Below are 7092 nucleotides of genomic sequence, written 5' to 3'. Positions count from 1 at the left end.
ATGTATAAATAGGCAACTGTTTGCTAACATGTAAAAGTATATCAACTTTACATGGTGATAACATATAAATCTTGTGTTTTCAGCTTGTGCTGTTGCAAAGTGGCTAAAATGTGAATACTGAAAAAATCAAAGCTGACTTGAAGCATGAGGAAGGTTGCATTGACTTATAAGCCTGACCCATCTCTGGTGTCAAAGTCCTGTGCCTTGCACTTGTGCATTGTACCCCAAACCATCAACCCTCCACTTATGACTTCTGTCTGACTTCTTGGATGTGAAAAATCGCTGCAGCTTAAAGTAATTCAGGAAGCAGGTGTTTCCTCAGAAATATATTTGGCAAAGGAAAATTCTATAATATAAAGGAATGTTGCAAGAGATAGGGTTGTTGAATTGCCTGAAAAGTCTCTTCTGTTTGCAAATACTCCTTAGCTCCAAATCCCTCTTCTTCTTTCATCCTCCTCCTATTGTTGTTACACTCCCTGCTCCAATAAATGTGTTTCTCCTCTACTGTCCTTTCTCTGTGTAGGTTAGCAAGAAGGCTTGGTTGCCTTGGTACGTGGCAGGATGCCAGGGGTGCAGATTGCCTCAGATACTCTGGCACCAGACCAGATGCTGGTGGAAACCCCGGAGTCTTTCTGCGGTCCTCTGAGCTCTTCTAGGTCTGCCTCATTCAGTTGTCTTCAGGACAATGTCACAGTTCATGGGTTGGGACTGTTATGTGTTGAACAGACAACCTAAAGCAAGCTTTTAAGCTTATAAGCTCAGATCTGCCCTCACCCTGCCTCTCCCTTCTCCAAAGGGGGAGTACTATGAGTAGACACATGACTGTGACTCAACCTATTCCTGGGGGGAGATAGAGGGATCAAGAGACAGAAGAGAAATAGAGCAGTCAGAGCGGAGAGGGGGTGAGATGTAACAACAGTTTGGTGGCTGGATCTCGCCTGTGGATCAGGTTGAGGTCAGTGGCTTGTTGATCTTGCACCCTGGAAGCTTGATGGATTGAAGCTTTGAGTAAAAAAACCTGCATAACACTTTTCAATCACACTGAGGCCCCTTCCTCTTCTTCACCTGTCTCAGTGCTTTCCTCCGCTCTCTCTGTCTGTCTTCTCTAGTATATCTCGGCAGTGATTCTCGATTTTCTTTAAGCAAATGGCCAGACTGTTTCAGTGCAGGGGAGTTTACTTCAGATGTGTACACTGAAGCATGAACAGGACCTCAGGCAATGCCAGCTATTGATTTTACCATGATTCTGATTAGAGGGCTCCCTGTTGCAATCGATACCATACATCAGTGAACTGCACAATGAAACTGATGGTCCCAGATAGGATCCCATATTTGGTTTCCAATTAATCACGCTGTTCTGAAGATTATATAGTAGGACAGCTAGTATGGGGGCCCAGCCACTTGGGGCGCTGCCGTGGACTTGGCCGAGCAGAGTCTTATCAGTTAATGGGAGTGAAGGTGGTGTGGAATGGTCAAGCACCCAGGAACAGTGCCGGGCTTTGAAACCAATTTGACATAGTGACCAAACCGTGTCATTACAACTTCTGGGTGATGCTAATGGGCACAAAAACACTTTCCCATAGACTTACATTGTGAAAGAGACTTCTGTAAATCAGCAGATACATTTTTTTGAGCATCGCAACCCCTGTAAAATGACTTGTTTCGCTATCAAAATTTGATCCATTCTCTCTGATCACATTTAGAAAGTCTAGAAGAGCCTCACGATTGAATCATTTTATCACCATTCAAGTTAGCTGGAGGCTTAAACTGGAAGTTAGCCATCTTGGCCAGCAGAAGTCTCTAGTGACCATGCTCTATGGATGCATTGGGCCCACAGAGCATGCACAGTATGTTCATCCATGTAGTTTCTTTACAGTGGGAAGTGACTTTTTTTGGCACCATGCGCCACTGAGCAACTCTCATAGGAATGAACAGGGCCCCGCCACCAACACTGTATCCAGTTCTCTTTATACATCCATGGGCATGATACAGTTTTTCTTTGTCTGTTCAAGTTTAAGTCACTACTCCATTTCACAGTTGATCCACTGCTTGCTTTCCTGTCCAGAGAAATATAAGATGTGCTGTTTACTTACCAGATACATTGTCATTGCTCTGTTATGATCACAGTGTAAATGAGTAGTAGATAAATGCATCATTTATCACTGCAAATAGGACTGAGCAGTCCCTTTATGTTTATGCTTACACTTCTGACAGTTTCTTACCATTTGTAATTAATGTATATAATGTTGCCAATGATGCATACAATTTTTCTGAATGATTATTTACATTTCTAGTGAACTCCTAGGTTATATTAGCCCACTGTGACTAGGATACTGTAGTCTAATGTTAGTTTGTTAGCTTGTATATTGTAGCCAAGCTGTAGGCTATTGCATATTTGAATGCTATTGCATTTATTATGAGTGAGCTGTTATTAATGGCTACCTTGTATTGTTTAATCTTTCAGAACCACACACATACCATGTTCATATTGCATTAAAGTGCAGTAAATTGACCAGCTGTCTCTGGAATCATTATTTGTATCAAGTCTTTGGGGAACATAGGGAGTGCATTCTGACAGGTTCACACTACGTGATTATAACTGAGAGAAGCCAGCGTGCAATTATTGAGCCTCCACAACACACACTCGTGATTATTTCAATACTATTTTTGAGACTAAAAGGCACAAGATCCCTTAGCATAGAAAACAGTTCAGCATGAGAGGCTCTGGCTCTGTCCAAACACATCGGACACTAGATGTAACAACTACAGTCAATAACACCACTTGATCATCATGATTTAATTTTATGGGCTGCTACACACTGTACACTGTACGACAAGAGTATGATGAAAGATATTCCTCTAATACAGCTCTCTTTTACTGAGTGTCTTATCTTATTGTAATGAATGATGGCGCTGCTGGTTTGACAGGTAGCAGCTGGGGGAATGAATACTCAGCGCTGGAGGCAGAGCTGGAGGTCCTGATTTTGCACCTGGTATTATTTACAAGGTATACTATAGCTGCTATTTATTCAGAAAATAATTACAATGTAATTAAGATAATATTCTGCATTTGTTTAAGATGTGAAAATAGACAGTTGATACAGTATACACTGTACATATTTAATTTGATTATGTCTTCCAGTCTATAACTGCTGATAGTTGTGTCAGATTAGAGAGCACTTGTAGGCTATGTGTACCTCTGGAGTGCATGGACCAGTGGTATGAGCGTTATCATTTTGTCAATCAAATACTCGCACCAACAGCTATTGAAGTAAGTTTTTTTAACCTGTATAATACCTTTGAGGATTTTACTGTTTCCTCTCTAAACTTTTTCCTCTGTCTTGTCAGAATCCAGATTGGCATATTAAGGGGTGGTGTTCTTTGAGAAGAGCAGGGTAATGACACTCTTGTTATTTGAAAATAAGGTTGTTTAATTGTGCGTATGGATCTTCATTAATATCAATTTATCCTCATTTTTTCTGATTATGCTGGAATTAGAGAGGTAGAAGTTTGCCATGCTGTATTGATATGAGGCTTTGAGACGGCCACAATGCTATTTCACGGAGAATGGTTCCTTTAATCGAGGCTCTGACAGTAAATTACATTCACTGACTTTTAACAATTTGTACAAAAAAGAAGGGAAACTCAATAAAAGTCAAATGTTTCTTAATCCCACTAAGTATACGCAACAGTCCCTTTGTAAGCCTGTGAAAGGCATTTATTTTCTCCAGCTTTAATTTAGTGGGATATAGATAATATTAAATGCATTTTATGTGTGTGATTAAGGAAGTAATTTCCTTTTAAATAGTCTGTATTACCATTTTTATGCATAATCAACATGCAGATTGCATAGCTGTCCCAATCTTAGTGTTGAAGGGCTGCTTTACTTCTTTTTCATTCTCAGTAGATCTTCTTTAACAAGGTCTAACCTTGATCACTGACTCAAGAGCCCAGCAATATTCATTAATTGTGTAGGTGAGAGTGTTTGGCTCATATATGTTCTGTGTAATGTAGAGCCACTCAATCAACAGTATGTGTGTGATTTGATGTTGGCTGTTAGACACAATGGAATGGTAGGCAGAGGATTGTGAAGTGGTGAAGTGGTGGGGGTCGCCTCTGTAATCTCTGCCAAATGGTACAGAAGTGATTTGGCTGTTGACTCTCTGTTGCCACTCAGAGATGCTGACATAACAGAATGGCTTAATGTGAACTCCCACCTTGATTAGCATGTGTAATTATGAATATGCTGCTGTAAGCGTAAAATCAGAGTGAAAGGAGGTGTTCTGGAAAGTGGCTGTGTCTCTTTGACACTGAGCAGCCCTTAATTGTGTCTACCACACAATCAATGACTGCTCAGCATTTGGCATCTGGATGAATCAGCCCATCTGGATTATTTGTGGAGATTAAGGCCAAGTTTGAAAATTTCTGTTTTATCTTAGCAACTTACAACAAGTAATTTGGCTGAACAGTTCCTAAACCACTACAGACATTTTTAAAGCTAAAACTTTTTTCTGACAACGCAACAACAAATGAGAACAAATAAATTATTTGTTACAGTAGATGTGTGAGCCTGCCATCATCCCAAAAATGGCCCCAGCTGACAGTTGTTGGTGTGTGAGTATGTGGTGATGTGTTGAGACTGAAAAATAGTTGCAGTAACTCTGATATTCCATTTAGTGTGACATGACAACCAGTACTGTATGAGGGACACCACATGATTCCTCTCAGACTAGCACTTTGGAGTTTTTCTTTTTTTCAGCTGTTCACTTAGTATGACACTTCCCTCCACCCTGATATGGTTAATTCCTCCCAATTTCTCCCCGCTGTCAATTACCATCCTCCCACTGTTGTGGGTGTCAAACATGCAGTTTGTCCTAACTGTGGACTAAAACATCAAGCTGATTGTCTAGTCTGGCTCATGATGATCCTGTCTAAACTAATATCACCTGCTTGATGAAGATGTTCTGAGAAAGCAGCAGAGACTGATTTGTCATTCAGGACTTTTTGGGGTGTTATGCTGTGGGTGTGATTAGCACAGAGCATTATTAAATAGCTTTTAAGTGCAGATTAGTCATAGAAATAGTGTGAAGCTGTAACAAATTTAAGAACAGCACAGCTAAATAACCATCAGGATTGGTTATTATCTTGCAGAGTGTCTGCATGCACATATGCTTCAGTCTGTGGTGGCCATAGACTGTAAAAAAATAATGGATGTGGCCGCTGTGACATCAACCATGGATGTATTATAAGAGCAGGATAGGGCTCTGCTGCTCAGCCTGGCAGCCAATTTTTCTCAGTGGTCACTCACTACACTTTTGCAGTGAAAAATACCCCTGCAGCCCAAAAAGCATTTTCTCCATAGACCACCAGTAAGAGACGTCTGTAAAACTGTTGACAGGATACCTTGAACTGCAAACAAGGTCAATTATGACTTTCTCTATTATGAATTTTTGATCATTCATCCATGCACAGCAGCCCAAATGTCTTTTCCCTCAGTAATTCCTAGATCTCCAGGTGTTGCAGCTGAGAGATGTACTGCTGTTTTTCCGTGGTCTCCTCCCAGCAAGCAGTTCCTGGTGCACCTCCTCAGGTAACTCTGGAGTATGTCACAATGAGTAACGAAAACCACCTTTCATAGAAACCATATTTCAGGTACTTGTATCTGCAATTTCATTCTTTCACTCTGAATTTTTATCCTGAACCTTAGTGGTGCAGCATTACTGCAGCTGCTACATCTAGCTGGCGGTCAATGTATTGATCCCCCCTCACCCTTTTGTTAAAAAACTCACAGAAAAAAGGCTGGTGAAGTGTTTCAGGACAATATCCGTTAAAATTACCAGGCTACATCTCCTTGAAGAGCACAAGTTGAGCACTGCTCTCTATGAGCTGAAAATATCCAGAAATATTGCAGCTCTGCCCACATCTCACTTAAGAATCTCAAAGTTGGTGTTTTGCACATGTTGTCAAATATTTATGATGTCTGTACTGTCTGTGTTTTTACCATATACTTGCTAATTAGATTAATTAATGACCTCATTAGTATAACTGATTATGTTTAATATGTCATGCTGATTATAGTGAGACATTATGCAGCTCAAGTGTCCCATAAAAAGGGACCACCACCCCTCACTGCAGATAAAAAGGAAATGTTCTCACATGATGAGACAAGAGGGGCCCTTTTTGTTCTGTAGGTGCCCTTTTCAGATGGAAACAACAAGAGTTTTTAAACAGGGTATCACTAACAATGGCTTTACTAATTAAACTATTGAATCACTTCCAACTACTAGTCATGTTATAATCATTTAGAGTTGTAGTGTTACCTTGTAAATGAGTGGACGTCTTCCATCAGCAGCAGCATTTAGCTTGTGGAGAGAAAAATCTTACCAACCCAGTGACACAAATGAGTCAAAAAAGAAAGAGGGGCTGGCTGTTTAATTATGATCACCATCATGTCTGTGATTGCCAAACCAAGTGGAGGAACAATTAGCAGGCGAGCAGGAGGTGGAGAGTGTCAATATTTAATAGTGTTGGCTCCTTCAAATTGATTGAAATTCCCTTTTATGAACGCAGGGGAGAACATAATCGTATACCCTAGCTCTGTCTTTGACAGTTGCCTTCTGCACTCTTTTCAGCCTGCTCTGTCTGGGCCTTTGCAATTGCTGTGATGTTTTTGTCTGCCGGCTATTATCGGGAGTTTTTTTTTTTGTGTGCGTGCGTGTGTCTTTTTTGCCTTTTTGTGTGTGTTACGCTGTTTTTGATCCTCCTTGCTCTCTTGTGCTGGTTATCTGCCTTTGGATTCCATTAGCACAGTGACAGAGAGGTGATTACAGCCAGCCCAGGTCTTTTAATACAGATTAGACGTCATCTGTGATGCCTTTCATATGCCTGCCATCACACCATCCCTCAAGTTAGTGTCTGGGGCCCTTTTCCTAAAGTTGTTGATATGGTTTCTGTATGCTCCTGTAACGCTATCTGTATTCTGTGCACTTTGCCATGGTGAATATCAGTATTTGACACAACTAATAGGGCCTATCATTTTGATGGAATTCTTTTTCAGTTTAGCCATGCTGGCTGAAGCTTGTGTTTTCTCTT

The sequence above is a fragment of the Thunnus albacares genome, chromosome 7 (assembly GCF_914725855.1).
Source record: "Thunnus albacares chromosome 7, fThuAlb1.1, whole genome shotgun sequence".
Lineage (NCBI taxonomy): Eukaryota > Metazoa > Chordata > Actinopteri > Scombriformes > Scombridae > Thunnus > Thunnus albacares.
Note: the sequence above shows the minus strand (reverse complement) of the source record.